Source organism: Pteronotus mesoamericanus, unplaced genomic scaffold (assembly GCF_021234165.1).
Source record: "Pteronotus mesoamericanus isolate MK-2021 breed Mesoamerican mustached bat unplaced genomic scaffold, CSHL_Meso_final scaffold_31, whole genome shotgun sequence".
Taxonomy (NCBI): Eukaryota; Metazoa; Chordata; class Mammalia; order Chiroptera; family Mormoopidae; genus Pteronotus; species Pteronotus mesoamericanus.
Window position 1 is genome coordinate 21,150,461 of NW_026555312.1, and position 27,839 is coordinate 21,178,299.

At 42.9% G+C, this 27,839-nt stretch overlaps 1 protein-coding gene and 1 non-coding gene across 6 annotated transcripts in view; one reads left to right on the top strand and one right to left on the bottom strand.

Annotated features, from left to right (window-relative positions):
* Positions 1-27,839, top strand: part of FARS2 (phenylalanyl-tRNA synthetase 2, mitochondrial) — a 529,812-nt gene that overhangs the window by 495,556 nt on the left and 6,417 nt on the right. The window lies entirely within an intron of this gene.
* LOC129085834 (small nucleolar RNA SNORA50) lies at positions 21,830-21,968 on the bottom strand. The gene has a single exon (XR_008530768.1). It is a non-coding gene; the product is annotated as a small nucleolar RNA SNORA50 (small nucleolar RNA).

A 27,839-nucleotide genomic window follows, 5' to 3' on the forward strand; every position in this document is an offset into this window, starting at 1 on the left:
GGTGCCCGCCATGCCCTGCCTTCTGCACCACCACCAGCAATAAGACAGGTAGCAGGAGGGTCCTGCTTGGGTTCCCTCTTCCCAGGTCAGGTTCTCTGTGATTTTAACTTACTTGGAGATAATTAACCCTAGGGTCAAAAACTCATACCTTTCTCTGACTCTGAAGAGATTGAAATCAAATTTTTTAAGAGAAGCAATTGTTGTATAGAATTAAAAGCTTTTTGATGAATAATGCTGTCGTTACATGGGGAGGAAATTACAGTAGCACTTTCTGCTATGTAATTAAAAAAGCAAAGATGAATGAAATACCCACAAGTGAAAATGGGATTTGGTTTTCAACAGAGGAAATTGAAGCTCTGTCAGTCACATGGTGTTCATTTCCCAATCTAAGTGAGGTATATCCTGAATCATTCCAAATTCTAGCGGGGAATCTCATGGCTCCTGGTACTTTTTTTTAACCTTTGTAGTACCATGGCCTAAAAAAGCAGATTTTCTCGTACCCTAAACAGATGTTTCTTTTCTTTCCATCCTAACCATTGATTCTCTTTCTAAAACACTGAAATCATTTTATAGACCCAGGTGACATCATAATCTGCTTTATTTTCTCTTTCCCCCACTGCCATGCCTTGATTTTAGTAGTTGCACTGATTCTGCCATTTTTTAAATATAAGTACCTTTGCCCAAGAACATATAAAGAACAGTAGCCCAGAGCTGGACTTGTCAAAACTGTGGAGTCCACCCTGTACTCCCAATCTGAGTTTTCCTCAATATTATGAAATCAAGCCAGAGCACCCATAGCTGCTGCACATTGATAGGGGCGCTACAGCAGTAGAGCCAGGGGACCTAGGTCCTGGCCCAGCATATTTTCTGCTATGTGACCCTATGAAATCAGTAACTTTTCTGACCTTCTCTGTCACATATGTAGAATAGGGATTGTAATAGTCTCTTCATTAGAGTTTTGAGAATTAAATGAATTGATATATAAATATCTAAGTGCATAGTAAATCCACAAGAAATACCAGCTATTATAATCACTTGTTGTTGTTGTTAAAAATAATTATGGGATTCAAAAAGGCTAAACGGATATAGCCAAGGGATTTGGGATTATCAAAGAGATGGACAGTGGCCATCACTTCCTCGCAAATTCTGGAGGCAGATTTGAACATTATGAGCAATGGGAAATACAGTCTGACATCATTCTTCTTGGAATGCTGGAAAACAGGGATGGAGCAAGAGGCCTATCTTAGAGGCCTAGGAAATCTTTCACCCCCCAAACCAGATCTCAGGGTCCTACCCTGGAGGACAAGAGATACGAAGAGTCAGGACAGGCAGGAAAAAAAGCTGGTCTTTAGGACTTTAAGTACTTGGAAGTTGGAAGCAGACCTTGGGTTTCTTATCTTCTTTGCACTGAGACCAAAGCAGGAAGGGCATCAGGGAGAGCCATGCTCTGTGAGTGCAGCCTCATCCCTTCAGGTTGTGTCCTGGAACTTGACACCCCCTCCCCCCATCAGAATCCCTCCCTTTAAAGGGGCAGCAAGGAGGTGATTGTGATGATAATGATCACAACAACAAAAAACCTGATAATTAGAGCAATGAACACTTATATAAAACTTAATATGGCCAGATAATACTTTAAATGCCAGGTGCTGGCATTTAAGTGATCTCATTTAATTATCATAGTAACACTTTGTGCCAGGTATTTATATTATGCTCACAAAATCGACACAAAATGAGGATAAATAATTAGAACCTGGAGAATCTCTCCATAGATAAAGGGGATGGATAGATAGATAGATAGATAGGTAGATAACTATCTATCCGTAGCATAGCACACTCTAGCTATCTATAGATTATGCTTCTCCTCCTCACAACTGTTGCTTCTAAAATGAGCATCACAATAAAGTCAGCAGTCTTTAAGAAGCAGCCTTATTCCAAGACATGTCACCTGGTTATTTTGCAGATTATGGCAAAATGCAGAAAGCCCAACTGATAATGTTAGTTTTGCAACAAAAGCAAGAAACATATTTCCAGTTCAACCTCAAGGGATTTTTTTTCTTTTTACCATATGTACCCTTCACTATGTATTACAGAGATGGCTACAGAACCTTAAATGCAGACCAACATGAACTCAGCTCTTTTAAATTTGAAACCATCATAGGTATAGAACACTCCATTTTCAATCCAGAGGGGAGAGTCATTTAAGACTGATGGTTAAATATATAGCAAACCAATTTACTGCTTCCACATCTGTAACATAGAATAATTTGCATTCCATCTCACTCATCTCTTTTCTGTCCCTACAATTTCCGTTAGTACATGAGGTTCTACCCTCCCTCCACACTACACCAGATAATTTTGGGTACAGGCATTGATTTTAACTTTCTCTACTTCTGCTTTGCCCTATGAGTTGATGGGAGGAAATGAAATCAGACTTCATACCATAGCTTAGCAACACAGTCAAGCTTACACAAAGGAAGATCATACAGTTAACTCTTATAAAGGTAAAATTGAGCAACCCAAAACCCAAACAACTTCTATAATCATTTAAAACCACTCAGAGGGATTTAAAAGATAGTGGGGGAAACAAGAAATAGAATCCAATTCAAAAATAAGATCTTATGAGAAGGCAAGCCCCCTCCTCCCTTTGCGCAATAGTGTGAATATCAGATGGCACTGGTTAGCTGACCTAACCCTCATCCATAACTCTCTTCCCCCTGGGTTAGAAGTGACTGTGTAACCCAGTTCTGGCTGAAAAATAGCCGAAATTTCTGGATGAGGTTTCCTGCAAGCTTTTTGCCTTTTACCATTAAACCCTTCTTCCATCTATCTGTCTGCAATGCTGAAGTGAGTCTGGGAGACGGAGCATCCATGTTGCAACCAAGAGGAAATACACATGAAGACAGCACCTGCTTGCTAAGGACAGTGGAACAGAAAGAAGAAAGGGTCCAGATCCCGTGAGCTGTCATTGACAGCTGCTTGGGTCTGCACGCCTCAAGTTCTTTACTGTGTTTAAGCCAGGTCAGCTTTTTTTGTTGCATGTAGCTGACCTCATCAGAACTGACACACAGTGTGGCTCAGAGCTCTGAAGAGATAAAATATATCGTTCTGTTTCAGATAGTCAAAGGAAATGGGACCCTAAAGGATACATCAATAGAACAGGGTCCTTGAATGTACATTTCTGCACTCTAAGAAGTCAATGAATAGGATATTCAGGAACTGTCTAAGGATGAATGACAGCATAGTGCATCATTTATTTTTATTTAGAAGTAAAATGAAAGGACAGCAGAGTTGCTTCCTGTTTACCAGATACAAAAACACATAATTATAAGGAGTGTTTTTATTGCCAGAAACATCTAACTTTTATAAAAGCTTAAAGTAATTTTTATCATTATTTCTGCAAAATGTTTTTTATTAAAGGAAACACCATATGGTAACAGCAAGAAGAGTTAGTTACAAGTCACGAAGCTAGTCACAGATTTCTTTCCCACAGTAAATTCAAAAACACTTATCACAGACCCTACATTTAGAAAAAAATTTTTTGCAAGTTTCAAGACTCCTGAAAGTATAAAACTTTCATCAAAGAGGTGTGCATTTGTTTTGTTTTGATTTTTCATTCTCTAGAATACAAAATAAAGTCTTATAAGACCTAGGACTCATATTCAAAATATTTAACGAGTACAGCCTGGCACTGACAGAACAGATGTCGGCCACAGCCACAGGGGTGGTTGTGCTTGCTGCACAGTCTTGAACATCAGCCTTGGGGAAAGCTCGGGGCAGGGGGACATGGTGTGTATGATGCTGAAACATATTTTCATCTGCGGATCCTATTGATGATCTCCTTCAATCTGGTCTCCATGGAACTGGCAGAATGCTAGCATACCAGGTGGTGGGTTGGATTGAGTGGTTTCTGTCTCTGCAGTGGTTTGCTTCGGTTTGGTTTGGTTTGGTTTGGTTTGGTTTGGTTTGGTTTGGTTTTTAAACTACTGTAAACTGCTGTAATGCCTTGATATTAGATGAGGAAAGATGGCCTCACCCCACCCCACCCACAAAAAGCAACCAAAACAAAAACAAAAAAATAACCTCCAGCTCAGTACTTTCCAATTCTAAAGACGTTAACACCGGACTGTTGCTTGAATGGTAATTGTATGATAGCTCCCTGAGAGGCAAAGCAGAGGGTGTGGGTGGGCGTGAGTAGGCCCGTGTGACTACTGCCGCCATCTGATACGGAACCACCCTCCTTTATAGTCCCACCTGCTCATCTTCCCCCACTACCACCCCAGCCTCCTGTAACCACTAATCTGTTTTCCATCTCTATAGTTTTGTCATTTTAAATGGAGTCATACAGTATGTGGCCTTTTGAGGATGGCTTTCTTCATTCAGCATAATGCCTCAGAGATCCTTGCAAAGTTGTTGTATGTATTAAAGCAACAAGAACCCTAACTTCTAACTCAGTCATTTCCAACTTTGGCAAAATTGGGACCTTGGCGTATTATTTGATCCCTCCCTTGGAGGCAACACTTAAAACCAAAGGGTTACTTTTTACATTTTGAGTAAATTAAAAAGTATTTAGGAGGAAGAATCATGGCCTTAGGCTCTCAGAATCCCTGAGAGCTTGTGTGTAAGAGATGGGACTTGCTTGGTATGAAACATCTACAAGACAGACACGTGTTTCTCGGGCTAATATCCATCACTTCCTGTCTTGTAGCAGAACTCCAAAGTATTAATCAAAAAGGATCTCCCTTGTAGGTGTTCTTCTATAATCCTTGCTTCAGATCCAGGAGGGCAGGGGGTGACTTCCCTACCCAGATGGTGGGTCAAACGGGAGGCTCCCCATGCTGCCATGTGTTCACATGACATTTTAGAGCCAGGACAAAGGAAGTGAGCTAGATCTAGCCCAGGGTCTCTCTGTTCTTGTGACCTCTGATGCCCCAGCCACTCTGATAGATGCATTATGTGCATTATTTTATTTAACCCTCTCAACAACTCTACAATATAAGACACTGTTACTGACCCTATATTACAGGTGAGGCAACTGAGGCTTAGAAAAAAATCACTAACTCCCCAAGGTCAAATAGCAAAACCAGGACTTGAACTAAGGTTTGAAGGAACCCAGAGTCCTTGCTATTATCACCAACTTATTTTAGTCGGAAGTGAAAAGCAGGCAGCCCCTACGTACACCGGCATCTGCCCCTGTGTACTGGTAGAGAACACGTATCTGGTGGTGGCACTAGAAGACTTGAGATCTCCCTGAGTTGTGGGCTAGGGCCCTTTGAAATCTTTTCATCTAAGGCTTGATAAAACACACATGTGAAAGTTTAAAGCTTTTCCTTAAAAATAAAAAAACTGAGGGCGAAGAATTTCAGGGAGGTTCATGGTGTGAGGGCCTGCCTCGGTGGTTTCCAAACACCTGGGGCCTGGGAGGCCATTTCTGTTTTTCCCAGTGAAGTAAGTGATGGAGATTTCTTAAGTCCGTGGAAGCAGAAGCCTGTGCCAGGGTTGCCTCTAACAAAAATGAAGTACCAAGTAGTTGGTCTATACCCTTAAAAATTAGTGACTCTGGTATGAAGCAAAGCATTAAAAAATTTTTAAAAATCTTTCTTTCTCCTTTATTCCCTATCACTTGCCTTTGGTTTAAGCAGCCACACTGAGGATACTGACAACCCCTGCCCCCACCCCACTGCTGCCACCGGGATTGTCCTGGGACCACAGCAACCCACATTTCCAGGTGCTATCCAGGACCTTGCCTCCCACCTGCAGTAAGAAACAGCAGCACCGCCACACTTTACCTGAACAAGGAAACTCTCTTGGAGACTTGCTTTTTACCCTTAATAAGCAGATAGAAAAATGATCTGGGAAAATAAAGGGGAAACAACTCCTTAGTCTGTAACCTGTGGGGAGCAGTGCTACTGAAGACTGACGCTCCAGGGTGTATGTTGCATTTTATTCACGGGTTCCATTGGACAAACTGAACGTCTGTGCGCGCTGCCCTGCATGCCATATTCTCCTTACTGGGAGCCTCACTGAGGCAGCATATGTGCAACAACCTGCTGGATTCACTGAAAATAAAATGGACTAGCTTCTTACTATCACACTTTGCAACCTGGTCATCCCAGGGCACCACAGCAGGGCGTCTGGGCTACTCAGGAAGCGGCTGCCTTCCTGTTCACACCAGCCTTTATGCATACCCTTAAAAGCAGCCCAAGAGCCTCTATGCACTCATTCCTCACTCATATGACGAAAGTTTACTTTTAGTTTGAAGAGGAAGAGTTTAACCACATAAGACCATATTCCCATCTTCGACTTTTGTGCTTCCCACTCTCTCGGTACACTAGCCCACCCCTGCAGGCAGACTGCACATGTGGACACTATAATGAGAGGACTTGTGGCCCAGCAGCTTTGGCTGTGATATCGACTCTTTCCCCACTGTTTTACAGGTTCTGCTTCTTCTGTTCCCAAGTTTCCTGTTGATTCTTCAACAATATACGTACGATTAGAATGACAGCCACTGCGGGCAGTTCCCCGGGATCGCTGGGGTGCACAGGTTCCTTAACTGTGCTTTAGCTGATGCCATCCAGCTGGTGTCGTCAGCGGCCCCACTCCCTCATGCACCCGCACTTCACCTTCGGGCTATTACTTTACAACTACCCTGGCTACCCAGTGACAGCCAGACCCAAAGAACAGCTTTCTGGCCTGGCTCCACTGAGCAACCTCTCTTTCATTATAGATGCCTCCACGGTCAACAGCCTCCTAGGATGTTTGCTAGGTATCTGTGTTTGAGCTCAGCCTTGGCCACCATTTTTTAAAATTCTGCTTTAGATGGAAAGTTTCTATGTAGATTTGACCTGGAGAAAGACAGACCTGACTCTTTCAGTTCTAAGATTAATGAGTATCTTGGAGCCAGGTTTTCTTCCCAGAGTGTGCATGAAACTCCAGGTTTGCTTGTTCCCAAATCTCCCTTTATAATTTGTTACCATTGAGCCTGCAGTGGGGCTCACAGGGAGTTTGCTGGAGCCTCATTTCCCTCAGGTGCAACTTGGGATACAGGTTTTTACCCTTCCACAATTTTGCTTTTAATCATCATCCTAATTCTTATTTTTCCCCTTCTTCCTATATTGCTACTCTTCCCAACTTTCTTAGTCTTTAATTCTAAGCATAGTTTCTACAGAAGAACCAAGTCAATTAGTCTAAGGGATGAGGATGGGGAGCAGGATGACAATGTCAAAAATTCTAGTAGGTGTTTTCTATGAAGTATATTTCATTATTCCCTATTATATGTAGTACCTTCTAAGCATTAACTTGAACTTTGCTGGTGGAAAGCCTTTAGAAAAATTGGGAGATTTATTTATTTATTTATTTATTTATTTATTTTGCCTGTACAAAGTTCGATCTTACTTTTTATCTGGCGGAATTTTCCTTTTGTTGTTTTGATTTGTTGCATTTTCTGGCTTGTTTGGTCGGCTGGTTGCTTTTTCCTGCCCTCCCACAACCCCCACCACCGCTTGGCTTTCCTTACTTGCCTCAGGCTTTTTGAGTGTCTGAAGGAAGTACTGAAAATAAGGAAAAGGAACATGGTAATACTATTCTAAACAGGTAAACTTCCTATTCCATAGGGGTTTCTGTAAGCAGGAAAAAAAAGTCATAGTCTTTGATATAGAAGGAAAGAATCGGAAACCCACTGCTGTGCTGAGAAATGGGCTCACAATACCTCTACGAGAAATTATGCTTCTGCCTGATAGCCAGTGAGCTGTCTACAGGTACATGTGTGTTTGTGTGGGAATAGGGATGGGAAAATACATATATATATATATTTTTTTTCATATTCCCAAGTAGATTAGTAACATCATCAATTTAGGCTATGTCTAGTTATTTGAGCTTTGAGAATTCTCCAGGCTATAATTCAGCCCTGTTGAGAACCTTTAGAGATTCCAGTATTTTATTAAATGGCAACTTACACTCCCTTTTGAAACTTCGACTTTTCTCATCTCTAAAATTCCCTGGATGGGACAGACTTAGATTGGTAACTTTAATCTTTTAAACTGATCAGTCACGTTGTAAACCATGGAGACCTTCTTTTGTCTGCCCAACCCTGAGACTGAAATCCACAGTAGCAGTCCCACTGGTAGGGATGTTAACCGTAAGCTCTGGAGGGCAACAGATGAGGCCAAGGCCCTGCGTTACCTCTCTTACAGTGGCTGAAAGGTACAGTATTTGTATTGATCTACAGAAGCACTTAATCAATGCTCCTAGTTTTGTTGTCACCTTGCAGCTGTACAAACAACTTGAATATTAGAAGGGGAAAGCCATGCTCTGTAATAACCTTATGAAAGTTTTATGGTAGCATTCGATCAGTAACAAGCCCAGCTTAAAAGAAAACCATGTTTCTAATGCTGCTGTTGAAGGCTCACACTTGCACTGAATATACTTTCTTATTAGGGTGGCTTCATAAGGGAGATCATTGTTGGTAGGGACCATGGTCTGGAGGAGTTGGAAGAGGGGCTGAATGGAGGCTGAGGAAGCATATTCATTGAAAACCTGCTCAGTTTAAATTCAACTGTTTCAGCCTCCTTTGAGGAAGTAAAAAGCAAACTTGTTTTATCAACAGGAATTTAATAAATGTCTGATATTGACACAACTACTGCAGTAATTGTTTTCATTCATTAAGAGCTAGTTCCATGCTAGGAACATTTTATGTTTGTGTAATACAATGCATTTCTCCTCAACATTTTCCCACCTTACAAATTATATGGCAGCCCTTCAGTCCAGGGCAATGACCCCAGCACTGGGGAGGCCCCTAGCCGATCTCAGCCAGTGGCGGTCACTTCATTTCTCCCACCCAGCTCTAAGCCAATCAGTGCAGGTTACTTCCCCTGCAATGGGGACTGGCGGAGGAACGGGTGATAACCCAGTGTGGACCAGTGATTTGTGAGGGGGCGGTGTGAGATATCTGTGGGCTTCTTCATTCTTAAGGGACAAACTCAGGGAGGCTGCTCTCCTGGGTGAATGAGAAGTCTGGACATGTTGTCATAAGTCTGAGGGTGAAGCTGGCATATATAGGATAGGAGAGCTGAAAAGGGCTGAGAAACCAAGGCCGAGAAACCAAGCCAGAGCCCTGTTATGGGGATAGGACTCTCACGTGCCCTGTTCTGAACAAAACATGTGATCCAACAAATTTCTGAACAATTTGAGCCTGTTCCAATTGGGAGTTCTGTTATTCATAGCCATCACCATCCTGACTGAATCAGTATGTTAGCAATTTACCCGTTACAGCAATTCTCTGAGATTGGTGGTATTAGAGTACTTCTTTATAGATGTGGAAGCAGAGGCTTTGGGGGTTACGTAACTTAGGTCACAGGACCAGGACGAGGAAGTAGCAGGGCTAGGATGCAAACCCAGTTCTACCGGATTCCTGAGCCAGTGCTCTCCTGCTGTGGTTTCCTCTTATTCCCATCAGGAAGGGCTCTCATTTTTCTAGAGGGCAGTAGGAAGCCCACAATTTCTCTGCCTTTGAACCAAAGTGAATCAAGGCCAGGGCCCAGGGCTAGTGCTCCATGATTTCTGCAGCCCCTCAGAGCCCCAGGGAAGTCCTGAGATTTTAGCATAGGAAGTGCTGTGAGGCCATAGGCACAGAAAGCTCTTGGTAGGCAGCACATTAAACTGCTTTACATTTTTATTGCCAAATACAACACACATGCAGAAAAGTGCATAAGACATAAATATATAGTATAATGAATAATCATCAAGAATACCCCAGTCAAGATCTATTTGGATTTGGCAATTAAATATTGATGGCAAAGGAAATAGATATGTCATCTCAGTCCTTCTCCCCAGCCTAATCATGCAGTGAACTTTATTTGTAGCATTTGGCACTCTTTAGGAAAAGTAATGGTGTCCACGCCATAGTCGATAACATTCGTACCGTAATTAACATCCACAAATATACCTGTAAAATGGTACCCTAGAAAAGAGCCATTAAAAAATAAAACTGAGTTTCTGAATTAGGGCTCTAGCAGCAATAAAGTTATTATTAGCCCTGTTCTCCTTTCTGGCTCTTATGGTGCCAAATTCTCAGGAAAAATGGCTTCTAAAGAGATTTCCTGGAAACCCAAAGTGATGAAGTGGTTTCCAGAGTTCTTGGGAAGAAGTAGTAACTGTCTCGGCCCATGGCCTCCCCGTTGCTCCTTTTCCCTCTGCCCAGGAGGGTAGAGTCATTCCACTGAGAGTAGGCGCACTCACATTCGTGGCGGATGATCTGAAGTAAACACATTTCATTGTGTACGCCTGTGGTTTAACGCTCTTTTTGCTTTTCAGCAGATATGCCGCATAGATAAATACCAATTTCTGTTTGTGTAAATCTCTTGTAATTGAGTCTTTATTGCCTCTTCTCAAAGACAATAGAATAAAAAGGTCTGTTTGAAGAAAGCACAGAAGGTCTATTGCTACAAATAAGAGAATAAATAAATCAATGGGCCTTTACAGCTACCTCTTACACCAAAGTGAGCCCTCTGACCCTGGTACAGAGTCAGAGGAGAGCAGCAGGGAAAGCTCTCATTGAAAGGAACCCCAAAAGCCTATAATGAGGAGACATGCCTCCAACTGGCGTGCCCTCTAATTATAAGACGGATTAATCAGGACTATCCTCTCCAATTCATATGTTAACCCCTATTTAGAGTCTTCAATTAAAAAGAGGAAAATATCTTCCAGCCCTGATGACTCCTTTCTTATTTTAATTACTAAAGTAATCTATTCGATACCTTGCATTCCCAGACAGCCAGCCGATAATTATCTTTTTACACTGATGAGACCAGCCCAAACCCAGCAGGCTTTCTTCTAGGAGAAGTCTGAGCCCACCTTGGGAACAAAGGCAGCAGCCCTTAGATAGTGGGTGGAAGGTGACATGTGTGCGCACACGCATGCACACACACACTTCCTCCATACCAATGGTACCTAATTTATGTGTTTGACAGTGGCAGGTTCTTGTCTGCTTGCAGTATATTGATTTGCACATTGAGTACAAGGTAGGGCAAAAGTAGGTTTACCGTTGTGAGTCCAGGAAACACACAGTTTATCCTTGTATTATTACTTATTAATTATTGTATTATCTTCCATACAAACAACTGTACACCTTCTGTTGCTCATCCTGTATAATCCAGATAGTGGCTTTCTTGTGTCCCTTGTCACTGAACTCCTGCCATTCAGAGTCCCCCAGCCAAGGAGGGTAGAAGAGTGCTATTAATTTTTTCAAATCAAAGTCCTTTGCACATAGCACCTACTCAGACCTGAGGCTTCAGTGAGTAGTGGCCCAGCCTCAGGGCAGCAGCCAGATTTGCCTGATGAGACTGATGGCTTGGGCAGAGGAAGCTGGCCAAACAGCTGGTGTAGGGAGGTGTCCTCTGGGCAGGGCCAGGTCTTACTCATCCTTGTCCCCTCAGTGCCTGACACAGTGCCTGTCATTTCATACTAATCAATATCAGTATCTGCTAATACAGGCAGACCTTGTTTTATTGTGCTTTGCTTCATTCTACTTGGCAGATACTGCATTTTTTATAAATTGAAGGTTTGTGGCAACCATGTGTTGAGCAAGTCAATTGACGCCATTTTTCCAACAGGCCCAGATGATGGTTAGCATTTTTTAGCAATAAGTATTTTTTAACAGATTTTATTGATTCAACTTTAGACAGAGGGGAAGGCAGGGAAGAGAAACATTGATGTGAAAGAGAACATTGATCAGTTGCCTATCTTAAGTGCCCCAACTGGGGACTGAACCTGCAACACAGGCAGGTGCCCTGATGGGGAATGAAACCGCTGACCTTTCGCTTTGTGGGATGACTCCCAACCAACACCATTCAGGGCTAAAGTATTTTTTAATTAGGGTATGTACATTGTTTTAGACATAATGCTAGTTCACACTTAATAAACTACAATATAAACATAACTTTTACAGTCACTAGGAAACAAAAATTTGTGAGACTTGCTTTATTGCACTATTTACTTTATGTCTCCCAGATATGCCTGTATGTATTGATCTCTTGCTATTTTCCAGTCTCAGAGACTACAACAGCGAACATAATGAAAGAGAATGCACTGTCCACATACACCTTACATTCTAGTGGGGAGAGATGGATAATAAAATGAATAATATGTGCAGTATTTTTAGATTGTGATAAGTGCTCTGGGAAAAAAAGCAGGGAGGTGAGGTCGGTTCTAAGGGAGGAGGAGCAGGCCTCCCGTTTGAGGAGCCAGTGGGGCAGCGGGCACCAACCAAGAGGGGCCGCCACAGTTGGAGTAGTGTGAGTGATGAGGGTTGTAGGACATTAAATCAAGTAACAGGCGGGGCCTGGGCCACACAGCCTAGTAGGCCATTGAAAGCAGAGGCTTCTATTCTGAATGACTTGGGCAGATTTTAGAAGGTTCTGAGCAGAGGTGATATGATGTGACTTAGGTTTTGAGAACATTATTTTGGCTACTCTAAAGAGGAAAAGGTGGAAGCAAGGAGATGAGTTAGGCTGTTGCAGTAATTCAGATAAGAGAGGATGGTGGTTTAGATGGTAGTGATGGAGGTGGTGGTCAGGTGGTAGGTATGTTTTGAAGCTAGAGCCCATAGGATTTGCTTGTAGTTTAGATGTGGGGCATGAAAGTCAGTGACACACTATAGTGGCTGCCACACTCTGTTAGTCACACAGGCCAACTTGGGTGTGATGGGGAAAGGAATTACGCAGCGACAAATGCAGGCTGCAGGGATTGTTGGCGACCATCTCAGAGGCTGGACCAGTGTGGGACAATAGAATGGGTGCTAGAGAGGCCACACTAGTGTCCCCTACAATGAGGCTTGAGAGTTAAAAGGACAGAGTTAGCCTATAGTCACCTGTCAGCCTTTACTTTGTTGCTAAATAATTTTTCCTCATCAATTACTAAAATACTTAGGGTTATTATCCCATTTTAGATTCCTAAGATGCCAGTCTTAGTTATCAAATTTAGAGATAGATTGTTCTTAAAATCTTTACCTAAAGACTCCATTTTCTCTGATTCTAAGCTCATTTCTTTTTTACTGTTCTGTGCTTTACCCTGAACCATTTCTTAAGATCAAGAGTTTATCTGAAATGGCTTTAACAAATAGTTTCATTCAAAATCTGCCCCTCCGCTATCTTCATCCCCACCCCAAGAAAACTCCCATTACAACCGCTCTCTGCCTCCCTCACCCTTCCTACCTTCCACCCACCCTGCCCATCCTCATTCCTAGTGTGGGAGCAGGAGTCTGTTCTCCCAGAGCTTTGGCCTTCTCCCCCTCGAACCTGTACTGTTGACATCCAGGAGCCTTTTTTTTTTTTTTTTTTCATAGTTGACCAAGGGAGAAAATGACACCTCCTGTTTTGAGCAAAAGGAAAAAAGGAATGTGTTTCAGGGACTCATTTTGAGTATAAAGGGTGATACTTTTAGAACAAAAGGCACAACCAGCTTAAATACAGAAAACATAAAGAGAAAATAATCTTCAGAGCTTTGGGAATCACAGTCCTCATGGCTAATGTGCTGTAAGAACTGGAGCCTTTTCCTCACCAGGAATGGTGAGGGCCAGGCGGGGGTCTTGCACCTATCATCATGGGCACTGGCAGGAATCAGGGGTAAGGGTAAAACTGATCATAAAAAGGGCCTTGCTTATTGTTGTGTACCAGACAAGTTGCTGAGTTCTTTGCATGCCACACATCATTTTGTCTTAATAATGTGACCAAGTTCAGAGAGGTTGAGTAACTTACTGCAAGACGCACTGCTAGTCATTTGCAGAGCATGGAACAGCAGCCCAGAAATAAGCTAGTTCAGCCTTGCCTGCCAGTACTGTATACTTTTCATTCACCCATTCAGCAAATGCAAATTCATCTATGGGTCAGCATTGTGGATCCTGACTATTTGGCTTTTTAATTTACATGTGGTCAGCGTGGAAGCAATAACAGATTTTGCTTGTGTTTTGAGAAGGACTGAAAAATGGCATCCCTCTTCTTCACAGAATTCAGATATAATTGAGTAGATACAGTAATCAGACAGGTGAAGATCAAAATACAGTTTTGTTATTGATAAGGTAAAGTGGGAGGACATTGCTCAATTTATAGGCACAGAGGGACTTACTAACTTACCTTCTCTGAAATCAGCTCCGCGTCCTACCTTGTGAATGGGCATACATCCAGATCAAAGGCCGCTGCAGAATGGGGAGCCCCAAGAGGGCCAAGCCCCACTTTAGCTGCCCTTCAGACTAATCCCTCCTCTGAAGGGAGCGTCCCAGGCAGCAGGCAGCCCGGGAGCATGCCTTGAGGGGAAACCAAACAAGAAAGCTGTGTGACCCCAAATGCAAGAGCAAGGGGCGGGTAAGAAGAGTGAAGAAGTGGGCCGGGCGGGGCCTGCAGGGACTTCTTTATCTTCATCACAGGGGCAGAGGCAGGCTAATTTAACACTGTGAAGAGGGCCGTGACATTGTGAGATTTATATTTTTGAAAGATCACAGGGGCTGTGATAGGGATAAATTGGTGGAGGAGAGAGGACCAGACACGGGGAGCCAGGACAGAGAGCTATTGGTGAGGGTGAAGGCCAGCAAGGGTCCTCTGCTCGTGCCTCCTGCTCTTGGTTTCCTTGTTGAAACTGGGCCTCTGTCATGCTCTGCCTTGCCCTTAGGCCATGTGCTAAGCACTGTGAGCTGAAGGCCCCTGTGAAAGGTGTTTTCTCTTCAAGCTTCATTACCAACATGCCAACTTCTTCCTTCTGGCATAGTTGGAGTTTAGGAAGCAAAAAAGGCCATAGAGAGATTGATTTACCCTCCTCATTTCAAAGCGATAACCTAGGTGCTGCTACGGCAGACTGCAGGGCAGGCCCCTTCCCCTGTGCTGGGGAGTGTCATTGTTGCTAATGAGACCCCAAGCAGAAACCTGAGGAATGAGTGGGAATTAGTGAAATGGAAGGTTGGGTGGGAGAGGGTACATGTAGGGATTGAGAAGAAGAGCATTCTCAGCAGCCCCTAGGAGTTGGTGGCCAGTCATCCCTCTTTCTCCTGGGATGCGGACCCAGCCCGGCACATGGTAAGCACAGTGTCAGCTGGACTTACGCCCCTACTTGTCCTCTTGATCAGACAAGATTGAGGTGGACCAGAAAGTGATTGGGGCAGGAGGGCATGGAGCAGGGAGACATTTTCAGAAGTTTGGCTGTGAAAGACAGGCAAGAGATAAAACAGTAACAAGAGATGTGGCCCAGTCAAAAGAGAATTTCTTAAAGTTTCTTTAAGATGCACTAGGCCTAGGTTTGTCTAAATAGGAGTGGGAGGCCCCAGAGAGAGAAGGATTGCGGACATGCAGAGAGAGAGCATCACTGATGGCCACGGGCCCGTAGAGGAGTGCACATCTCCACGCTGAGTTTGCCTGCAGCAGGAGAAGGGTGGGACAGAAAGAGAAAGGACTGGTGTGGGTGCTGTGCAGTTTTAGATTTGGTGGCAGGAAATTGAAAAGGTTTCTTGGTGACTTCTTATTTCTGCCATGGAGCATTTAAAAGATGACTATTATGAAGCTCTCTTTCAACTTTCCAACTCATCTCTAAGCGTTTCCTTTGGTCAACCCATTCCTAAAAGATTTCTAAAGTCTTCACCATTTGGTTATTGCTTTGCTAGACACCCTATTAACTCAACCTAGAACTTTTTGCTTTATTTTTCCATACTAGGGTAAACTTCATAAACACTGTAAGTTAGGCAGATTTTAAGAGGCCAGGCTGGATATCTAACACCACAAGCAATGTTGCTTCTGGATTGGACATGCATTCTGGATACAAACTCACTGTCTTATAAATGGTATTTGGAAATATAACTCTTCATAAAGTGCCCTCCCTCCATGGTGTATACTATTTCAAGATACCGTAGAAGCTGAACCTCCTTGGTGTGTAAGTCTAGAGTGGAAAGCCAACAGTAGCCAATGAAGTGACTCAGGCCAAGAGACCTGGGCTTTCCAGTCTCTAGTTTACTAGGCAAATGGCATCTCCCAGCCTGGGGATCAGGTGCCGCTGTCCTAGACACTTGATGGTCTATACATAATAAAAATGCAGCAGTTTCAAGCAAGAAACTGGCAAATTTTTCTATTGAGCAAAGCAAACCTAATGATCCAGTATGTGAACTGCCTTCAACTCTGCCTCACCAGCATTCATTCTAGTAAGAAATCCTCTAAAAGAGAGTCAGTAAGTCTGATTCCATCACGGTCCTTCTGAAGCTTCTAAAGAAGAATCTCTCTCCCACACTCAACTCCAAAGAGCAAGGCAGCTGAAGAGATGCTTCTCCCTCATCTGTTCCTGGCTCCAGGGCTGAGCCTGGTGGAAGACTGAGCTGGCCTGGAGCAGTGCCCAGGCTGTGCTCAGGAAAAGAGTTTGTACCCCCTGGATCTTCCCTCCCCATATCCTTCCTTGTTCCATGGCACTGATTCTACACAGAGACCTTGGACCTGCCAAGCACTAAGTTACTGCTCATTTGTGATAAGCTATTGGTATCACAAAAAGGAACTCTGAATTTTTTCCATGGAATAATTATTTCTTCCTCTCCATCTGTGCCAGAGTGCCCCATCAGATATTTCTTTTTTATGGCATAATGGTACATTTCTCCCACTATCACCCTATCAACACTGAGGAAAAAAGAAAAATCCCACCACCAGCTCTCCTCTGGCTCCCCTTTGCAGAGTGCTCCTGCACCCCTCATGTGCCTAGAGGTAGGTTTTGGAAAGGCTGGGCTCGCTTAATATCTCTGCTGTGATGTGCGAAAATCTCGAAAAGGGAAAGCTCAGTGATTTATAGGAAACACTTCAGCATCTTCTCTCTACCCTCCTTCTCCAAGAAGGTGTCATAACCAATACATAAGGGCTCTGGCAGCTCTGTGATTCTCCCCCACTCCCATCAGAACTCTGTAGTGAAAGCTAAATTGTGGGACGTATTTAATTAAAAGACAAATGGCAAAATAAGGTTGTGGTGGAAGCTTTCTAATTGTGGTTTGTTAGATTTTAATTACCCATCTTAAATTGTGAAAGTTAATCCAGGGCATATCTTTGCACATTCCTGTTCTTTTTAATCACAAAGAACATCTTCTCAGCTGCTGACAGGATGGGCCTCATCATCTGTGCCAGCAACTTGATCTTACCCGACAGTGACTCAGCAACTTGCCGAATTCAATTAGCAGCTTTGTAGCTACTTACTCAGAACAGCTCTAGTAAAGTCTGCCTTCAGACACTGCAAACAGCCGGAACTCCCAGCCCATGATCTGCTTGTAATCAGCAATTATCATAGCCAGGGTGGAACAGAACAGACGTTGAGTGCCATGGTGAGTTAGAAACATGCTTCCCCCGGGTCCCAGCTTTTCATCTGTCTTTACCTGTGATTGACGTGGAAGCATTTGGAGACTCACAGAATGGAGGAGTCAGATCTAGGCAAACACCTAGTCTACCTAAACGATGCTGGGTGCCTGCTCACGATTCCCCAGGAGGTTAGGAGGAGGCTAACATAACAGGAACCCAAACCTCCTGACACTCCCCATGCTCCTCCTTCCACGTGCTCCTCACATCTCTCACTTACAGCCACATCCTAGGAGGCAGGTAGTGGGGGGCCCTGGAGAGGTCCTTGCAGGCTCCACGCCAGCTAGCAGAGCAGGTGAAGTGGACAAGTCACCCTCTGGCTCTCAGTTTTCTTATTGCTACCATGGGAATAATACTATGTAAGAGAGTTTTAAGAAGTATGTAAGGTAGTTTAATGAAAGTACCCAAAACAAAGTAGGAACTCAGCACCTAAAAGTCCCTTCAATCTTGATTTGAGGGCATTGAGGCAGAAGGAGGGAAAGGAAGACAGAGAGACAGGGAGAAAGAGAGAACATGTGTTGTATGGAAACATTATGAATCAAAGTCACTTCCACAAACACTGAAAAAAGAAGGCCAGAGGGATCCTACTCTGAACATCAATTTATTCAGTTGATAACAAAGAGAAAGTGTGCCCTCTTTGGCATTTTTCTTGAGGGAGCAGAATATATGCCTACCCCTCTATACCAGATGTAGAGCTCTGCTTAGTATTTGCCAACTAGATATTAGATCCCTCTGCAGCTTTGCTCCTTGGACACTTGCCTATGTTTTGTGAGTTTCTGCTTTTGCCACAGGGATAGACCTGTATCTACCTAGAAGCTAAGGTGAATGAGGTTTAAAAAAAAATCCATTGTAAAAATGGATTAACTCTAGCCATCAGTAATCCAGATCTTTCTTTTGCCACCCACCATCTCCTCATGTTAACATGTACACAAGGTTTGTGGCTTTGTCCTATCTGTTGAAAAATGAACAGTAGATCTGTCTCCTCTCTGTTCTATTTTGATTTTTCCTTTGGCCAGAGGTAACTGCAGATAGCGATTTAAAAATCAAAACCAACCAAGATATATCTTCAATCAAGTATAATCAGCACAGTGTTGCACAGACTGACTCACCAGCCACTTCCCTATAGTTTTAATAAACTAGAGTGAACCAGGACATGGTCGTGCTAACGGGGGACCTGCTTAGCCATCAGCGGTGCACTTGAAGGTGCTCACAGACAAGGGAGAGTGGTAGGAGGGCATACAGTGCTATGCACCAGGACCCAGTAAGTTTTCAGTTAATATTAATGCTCTTGTTTCTTTTTGTTTCTTTTTAAGTAAACCTGGGGACACATATTTTTATTTAACAGGATAAAATCAGAGTTTAATACATGAACATAGGGAATTCACATGGACATGATAAATCCATGAAAATTCCCAAAGACAGTGAGGCAGTATTTGGTACATAAGACACTTGGGATGAAAGAAAAAATGAGGAGGGGGACGGGGTATTAGATTTCAGAAGTGAGGGTGGGCAATTTACATGTAGTTGAGGAAGAGCAGAACACCCATGACAGGAAAAGCCCCCAAGGTAACTTGGAAACTCCGGGACACAGAGGGTATCCAGCCAATAGGTGCCTGCCTGAAGCCCTCTTGTACTACTGTACTTAATTCAAATTAGGCTGAGGCAGCATCCTAAGTTCTCCTTCCTGAAGCAGGCTTTTCTCTCTTTGAACATTTTGGGTAGGAAGAGGGGAGGAATCAAAGGTTCTGAGTCCTTTGTTTCTTAATAAACAGCTTAAAATCAATATCCCAAAATGCAGCTTCAGGCTGACTTTACTTTTTAAGTAAATCTGGGGATATCTATTTTTCCTTTCTAGTAGTTTTCAAGGTCATCTATTTGTCTTAGGTATCCTGCAGTTTTATGACAATGTGTCTAGTGCAGACTTTTTTTTTCTTTTATCTCAATCAGAATTTATTACGTCTCCCCAAGTCTGAGGATTTCATTAATTCTGGAAATTTGTCTGCCATTATATTTTCAGTTATTGCTTCTCTTAGTTCTTCTATATTCTTCTTCTGGTACTCATACTATATCCTATGTTTCTTACCCTCTCTCATATTTTCCATTTCTGTATTTCTGTCTACTGTATTCTAAACAGATCTGTCCTTAGATCTGCCTTCCAGAGTAATAATTCTCCACTCAGCTATGTCTAATCTGTTGTGTAACCATTCCATTCATTTTCAAATTATACTGTATTTTTATTTCTATACTTTTTTTAGGTGGGTCTTTTGCAGACCTGTCCTTTTTTTATATTGTTATTTTACATGGTTCTTTTATGTCTTTAAGTATTTTAAACATGTTTACATGTTTAAATTAATATTTAATCATTTTAACACTTTTTAGATTATTCTTGCATCTGAAATTCTTGGTGTATTAATTCCTCTGTCTTTTATATCTAATACCTCTAGCATATAATGGATTCTTTCCTCATGTGTTCTGTGATTTTTGACCATAAGGTTATTCACTGGTGTCTTGAAGGGGGAGCTCCGTCTAGCAGAGACTCCCCAGGCTACTGCAGATGAAGAAATAAACTATACCAGACACAATTTGCCTGTCAGCAGAGGGGGTGGTGATTCCCTCCAGTGGAGAATGCCCCAAGCCCTTCTCTTGAAGTGGCTTTTGTTGAGAACAATAAGCGCAGGGATATACAGAGTTCATGCAAAGCTCATCAATCAATACTCAAAGGCTATATTTACATAGAACAGATAGAGATCATAGATAACAATTGAAAGAACACAGAGATTTGCCTCAGGTCAGGGTCTGGTAGACAGGGTGATACCTATTCAGCTCTAAAACCTGGGAAAATAAACTCATCCTATACTGGAACTCCAAACACCAGCACACATTAACTGGAGGGCACTCTTAGCAAAGTAGGTTTCATAGGACTTAATGCATTCCTTTTCCAGGCCTAATTGCCCTCAGGAACCACCGGATCCAGATCAGGGCTGTACCTGCCACTAGTATTGTCTCAAGCCTGAGCCAGGTGGTTAGAGCAGAGCAGCCAAGAAATAAGGAGACTTCTTTCAGATAGAATGAGGACTCTGGCCATGACTAAGTCGAGGGGTGAGGGTCTTTTGCCCCTTCTTCGTGTCCCCCAGGTCCTTCCCTGATGGTTCCTATGTGACCGTGCCTGTCTTAGGTTGCCCCTGCCATCGAGGGATCTTACCTGTCATTGACTAACCAGCCATCCTCCGGGGCCAAGCAAGGATGTGAGGGAGGCAGGGCTGCACCCCTGCCAGGGGGACAGGTTTTGTCTCCTTAGTGGCCTGTTTTCCCCAGGCCTCCTTGCTCAGCGCCTGCCTTGGGGTCCTCTCACTTGTTGGCAAGGCTACAGTCCCTGAAGCCAGGCAGGACATTTCCCAACAGTGTCTTTCCTGGAATGATCCCATGTGGCCAGCCTTCTCTCCAAGACTGTTCTGAATTTCTTCTGCCAGGTGTCCTAGGTATCCTAGGGCTAGCAATGATTTTCCAGGACCAATGATTTCTCATTTTAAGGGTCTGATGTACTGTACATTTGGATCCCAAATCCACTTGCAACACAGACCTGGGATTTTGATTCTCAGGGTAGACTCCTTTTCAATGTTCTTAGAATCAGGCAGAGATAAGATTCCTTTTCTTCTCTCTGTGACATGTGTATATATTATTATCTAGTATATATGTATCTACCGTTACATCAAGGATGCAGCCCTTTAGGATACCAGTTTTGTGCAGGAATCTCAGTTCCAACTTTTTGTTTCATGTGGACCAAAACCTTTATCTTCTGTTCTCATGTAAATGTTAAAATCTAAACACTAGTTTACAGCAACTGATGTTGCTTCTTACTGTAGGTAGCTGAAGCATTAGACATTCACCATTGCAATGTTTTCTTTATTTTTTGTACCTGAGGTTTCCCCTTGCTTTCATATTATCTACTCAACTATCTTCTTATTTTTTTTAAAGCCCATGTTCTTATATGTAATTCACATCTGGGTGTATGTAACAGCAGGATCTTCAGTTTATGTTATTCTGCCATCATTCTGGAACATACTTAGCTCACTACTCTCTTATTTTGAGCTAACTGTCATACATGGGACAGGTTGTAGAAGGGACAGAGACAGACATTCTCTTTGATCACCCCTTCCAGCAGTCTGTCCAAAGCACACACTATGCCCGACTCTGCAGCCCTTCCTTTACTCAGTAAAAAAAATTTAGCATGAAGTAAGGGGGTCTAAAGATGTTGGACCACACTGGTAGTTTCTTCAAGGCATGACAGTATATTACATTGTCCCTCAATCCAATGACTGAGGTATGTTGACACTTTGCCTTTACAATTAATTAATGGGCAGCCTTATTGAGTCTTGCCTAAGCATTTATAATGGACAGGATTTAACTTCAGAAAGTTGATTATTTTTCCAGTACACCAGAAATGTAAATTTGATATTTGTTTTTTTTTTTTTTTTCTTAAATGTACCTTGTTTTTAAAAGAGCAGTTCAGTTGAGAGCTGAAGAGCCCCAGTTATAACAAGTCCTTATGCTCTAGCACTGTTGCTTGGCCCGTGAAGCTACAAACAATGATATTTGTTTTTAAGTAGGAAAATACCAAAAAGAGAACACTTCTTTTCACTGAGTTTGAAAATGGACCAGTGCAATTCAATAATATTTGAAATGGTTTATTGAATCTGACTTTTATTTTATTGGCCCTTTCTTCCAAGTCGCTGGCAATGCTTTACTCACATGACTTCAGTTTTTTCCTTACAGGAACTAGTTAAGATAAAATAACATCACTTCCGTTTTATTGAGAACTAGAGAGATCAACAGATTTATCCAAGTAACAACGATAGCCAGACCACCAAAGGAGCGGTGTACTTGAGCCTGCCCATCCCACTGGCCCCAAATGAAATTGTTTTCTCATGAAAGTACATGTTAGGGCTATTCCATCAGGTTTCATCAAGGGAACAGCCTTATTAAATCCACTACTGCCTTGACATAGCAATATGGTTGAGTGATATGGTCACTATTATCAGACAGTATCTCCAGCGCAGGTTTGAAAGCAGAGCTTTGGAGGCAGTTGGACACCGAAGTTGGAATCCCATCTCTGTAACTTGCTACTTGAGTGACCTGGCAAGTCGCTTTTAACCTCTCTGAGCTATAGTTTTCTCACCTGCATAATACCAGACATCCCATTATGACAAGATTCCAGTAGGAATTAAATGAGATACGCATGCAGATTTAGTTTGGCACCTCAGTGACATCATACATGACCCATAATTCATAGCCATTATTAATCTAAAGTTCCCTGTATGAAGTCCCACATGAGAATTTTCTTTTAAAATATTATATTTGGCAGATATAAGCAGACATAACATTCTTATAAAATACTATATCTCCTTTGCTTAAGAACTATGGCCTTTTTCTCCTCTCAGACAATGCAAACCACAGAATTGATCGGGTTTTCTTTCTCCTTTGTTTGCAAGTTCTAAGTTAAGTTTCTAACTCCACTAGTCCAACTCACAACCTAAGATCTGTGTTCTGTGTTTTCCAGGTATAACTTTGTCTTCACCAACCTTTATATTTTTTTTTTCTTATTCTGGCTTTTTTTTGTTTTCTACTAATGCTGAGGATACAATGAGATACAGTCCAGTGCCTAGCATTTAATACACAATTCTTCCCTTAAAAGTACTTTTTCTTCCTTCTTACACCTTTGCTTTATTCATACTTCCTATGTTATCTACTAAGTAATATTTACTAATGAATTTTTTTTTCTTTTTTGTGCTAAAGCCATAGTGATATTTCTAAAAACACCCTGTAATTCAATTGGTAAATAATAATTGTTTACTGTGATATCCTTGTTTAAAAGCAATTAAAAGTGATTGCAGTGGACTTTAATAAGCTGATCAGAGTGTACCTAGGACAACAGGATGAGCAGGTTAGTGAAAAGGAAGCACATGAAGTCCCAGCCAGGCCATAGCCTACCTGTGGCCTTCTCTAAGTCACTTTATTTTTCTGTGCCTATGCCCTACTCTGCCAGAGGAGGTGACAATGTCTGCCTCTCAGGATTGCCACGTGAAGTGTAACAAGTGAGATCATGTGGGTACAGTGCTCTGGAAGCTGCATAACTTAAAACTGTTAATTTTCCTTATTGTCGCTACTGTTTTTATAAACATAGTATCTTCAAATATATACAAAGACTATGTGATGGCAAAGCCCAGAGCTTTCTTTAATTTTATCAATATTTAGACTTTGAAAGTTGTTTTCATATATGAGTTGCACAAGGTTCTGGGACAAGTTTCTGTCAATGCGGTTTCCTCATGTTAGCTCAAGCATGGACCAGAAAATCCTTAGGGCCCCTCATTTTGGACCCATAAAACATGTTGCTTGTATGGTGAATACTTAATCAAGATATCACTGCAGTATTCCAGCCTGGAATGTTATAGATACGGGAAACTCATCCTGCCAGCCAAGTCCCTCATTCTCTCTCTTTCTCTTTGTCAAGAGATAGTGCTGTTAATTAGACCCAGTGAGTTCCTCCTCAAAAGCATTTGCAAAATAATGATATCATTGGTAATATAAAATTTGTCTCTAATAATATGTAATTCCTTCATAATTAACTAGACACTGAGTCATTCTTTAACTAGTCTATTCTATCCCTTACTCACTAGAGAAATAACAGCTATATGACATAACCCAGTCATGGGTAATTCTACTCATGAGTAATGAGGTTGAGGACAGATATAGCAGACTCCTTGGCTTGGTGGTTTTAGTACCAGAATTTGCACCTTCATATTTCTATAGCCCTCTATTATTTTGATAGGAATGAGATTTGAGGTTAACTGAGGGGTAGCTTCTAGGTGCAGTGAAGCTTCCTAGACTCAGTTGTTTTAGATGATTGCCTAATGATGGATTTCCGGTTGAGGTTTCTTAGAACCAGGTATATAAGGCCCTCCTCTGTGAGCCCACCCCACCCCACAGCCGCCTGCCCACCATCTCTGTGTGCTGTTCTCTAGACACCCACGGCAGCCACTCTGAACTACTGACCTCACCTTCAGCCTCACGAGTCTGTCTGGGCCTTTGAAGAAGTGACCTTCCCCTTTTAGCACTTATCCAAGCGCCAAATTTATGTCTTATACTCCCAGCCCCCATTCAGTTGGCACATCTGGGAGACTGTCTTGGTCTCTCCTGTACCCACCATGACAAGAGCTGATTTCCTGATGTAATCGTACACAACCCTCTCCAGCCAATCACACATCCCTTGGACAGCCCTTCACTGGACCATTTCTAGAACATACACTCAGCAACTCTTTGTTGAAATGGGAGAGAAAAAACCTACACTGAATGCCCCCACCCCCACCAGCACCACTTACGGCACTTTGCCAGCTCGAATGTACCACATGCCCTTCACCTGCCAAAACCCTCTCACACTTTAAGATCTAGAACTACACTCATCTCCCTTACCAGTCTTTTTTGACTGATAAGTTATTTACAGTTTTTATAATCTGTTTAATATTTAGCATTAGTAGCTTTGTCCTGTTAGCTATCTTTTCATGTATCTATGCCTTAACCCCCAAATAGGTGACAATCTCCCCTAATCCTTCTTTGTGTTATTTTGGGATACTGCTTCCCCCTCACGCTGCCGCTGTGTTGTGCACAGAGCAGCCGCTTCATGAATATTTATGTATCGATCAAGCAAATCATATCCCTGTTTTGCATCCCCCACAAAGTCTACCTCAGCACAGAATAAATAATTGCTGATCAATTGACTGAGTTGGAAAATGTAACACTTCACCTACCACAAATCTTCTGTTGTAACCTGACTCATCCACCAAAGTGTCGGCGTGCTGTGGGGCAGCACAGAGTTAAAGTCAGCTCTGTTGACTTTGGCTTGGCTCACTAAGCCAGGGAAAAAAATAAAATTTCTTCCAAATTTTTTTACACAACCAGAAAGCACAGAGCTTCAAAAATCTGTGCAAAATGAGACATGATACTTCAAAGTTTTTAGAAAGGTAAGAGAGTGGCTGGGAAAATAATAGAATAGTTGAAAAGAATGTTTCAAATTTAGTCAAACCCTGTTATAGTGTTATGAGCAAGGGAGTCTTAAAGAATGACTTGCATGAACTGCAGACCAGCTTAGTTGCTGAGTTAATGAATGAAGGAGATGCGCCATCTGGGGAGGACGGAAACCAACCACTCCCCATGCTCGCAGCCATCCTGCCACACGCATGTCAGTGACCTGGTGGGGCTTCACTCTTGCTGTTTTTGTTGGTCTGTTTTTATAAATGGGAGTTCCCAACTTTCAACTGTAGTTGTAGTCAATTAGGTTATTTGGGTCACCTGTCCTCAAATTTTTCTTTATTGTTAATACATAACAAAATTTACCGTCGTAGCCATTTTTAAGTGTGCAGTGCAGTGGCATTATGTACCCTCACTTTGCTGTGTAGCCTCCCCACCAGCCCTCTCCAGGCCTTTCTCACCGTCCCAAACTGAGACTCTGTGCCCGTTAAACCCTCACTCCCCGTCCCCTCCTCCACCCCTGGCAACAAGCCTTCTGCCTTCTGTCCCTATGCATTTGACTGCTCTAGGAACCTCATATAAGTGGAATTATGTAATGTTTGACCTTTGTGTCTGGCCTATTTCATTTAATAATGTCTTCAAGTTTTCTCCATGTTGTAGTATTATATCGGTAATCCATTTTTACAGATGAGGAAGTTGAAGTTCAGATCATTTGGTGAAGGTCATTCAAGTCTTTCTGTGTGGCCCAACGTAGAGACTCTGTAACCTTCAGGTCCGTAAATAATAGTACCAGTTGTTAACTATAAGCCTGAACTATGCTAAACACTTTTTTTGATCCATTCCCTTCAGAAATCCTGTGAGTTTATTATCTGTGTCTTAGAATGAGAACAGGGATCAAAGAATAAGAACTGGCCCAGTACCCTGTGGCTGGGAAGGGGCGGCACCAGGTGAGGCTATATCCCCGTGCCTCTCCATAAGAGAGACTATTAGAAGGTTTCCCCAGAGCCGTTACTTTCATATACATGTGCACGCAGAGACCAGAAACATTGGCCCCGGCCTCCAGGAGGCAAGAGCATGACCTCTTTTCTCCTGAGGTTCTTGGCGTCAGAGCCTAACTCAGAAGTACCAGGAAAAGCTACTGGGATTGATGGGAAAAGAACCCGGGATGTTTTGAAACTTCCCTGAGGACTTGGCAAGAGTTTGATAGAAAATGTGTGTCTCTAAGGGGCTCTGGAGTTGCCAGTGTTCTGGTGACTGGAAGCTGGGCTGGGGTGCGGGGAGCAGGTTTGAAAGCAAGATTGTTGAGCTGCACCCAGCGAGTGTCTCTCTCCCCAGCTCTGGCTCTCCCTCCATCAAGGCCTGGACTGGAGTTTTCTTTCCCAAGGTGGTAACCATCAGGGAGCCATTTGGTCTGGTTTCTTGTGACTGACTCCAGGGAACAGAAATCCCTCTGGGAAGAAATCGCAGCCGCAGCAGCCGTAGTAAGCGGCAACTGGGATGTTCATGGCTGTGAAGTCGGGGGAGGGGGAGGTGCACCCAGAATGGCCCACCAGGGAGCCTCAGGCCTGAGACAGACCATTCTGAGAATGAGAAAGCAAACATCTCAGTGAGTATGTGAGTTTGCCGGGGTGGGGGAGAGCTGGTGGGGATGAAGGTAGTTTGATGGAGAGGGGCCAAAAGGTGTCCAGGGTGTCTATTTCAACTGAGAACAAGCCTTCCACTGGATGGCTTTCTTCGTGGGCCCCACCAAGCTGTAATCCACCCTCATTAAGCCAACTCACTTCCCTCTTGCTTTTATCACTAATGCATCTTATATCCGTGCTTCAGCCTGTCTGAAAATTCCCCCAGATCACGACTCCCTTCTCTTTCATCCAGCAGTCTCTGCAAGTGATGACTGACTAGCTGGCTCATTCCTGCAAAGGGGCGTGCATTTTAGAATCTTCTGTCCTCTCAACTGATGCTTGGGGCATGAGAGCTAGAAGGAGCGTTGGAGCTCAGTTAGTCCAGCCCTCTCATGGGTGAGGTTAAATGACCAGCCCAGAGCCATAGAGACATTGCTGGGGCTTGGACGAGGACCTGAGCCTCCTGCCTCCCAGGTCTGTTACTTCCTTACATTAACAATGTCGTAGGAGACCTCAAGGCAGTTTTTTAGGAAAAGCGTTATCGAATCATTGGACCCTAGGTCTTAGAATTTCATTCTCTTTTCTTTTTTTTCAAATACAGGGAAGGAGCTGGGGCGGGAGCGTGGGGGGATGATTTGCTTAGTTTACAAACCACTTGCTTAAATCATGTCCTGTTCTGAGCAGTAATTCATCACTCTCCCTGACTTCCATTCCTCGGCTCACTTTCCCAGCCAAAGCTAACTGTTCATGCTCCCTAGGAGGGACACGTGTCCTGCCCGGGCCTCATGTCAGATGCCAGGCCCATTGGGGGAAGTTAAAAGAAACTCATAGGAAATACAAGTCC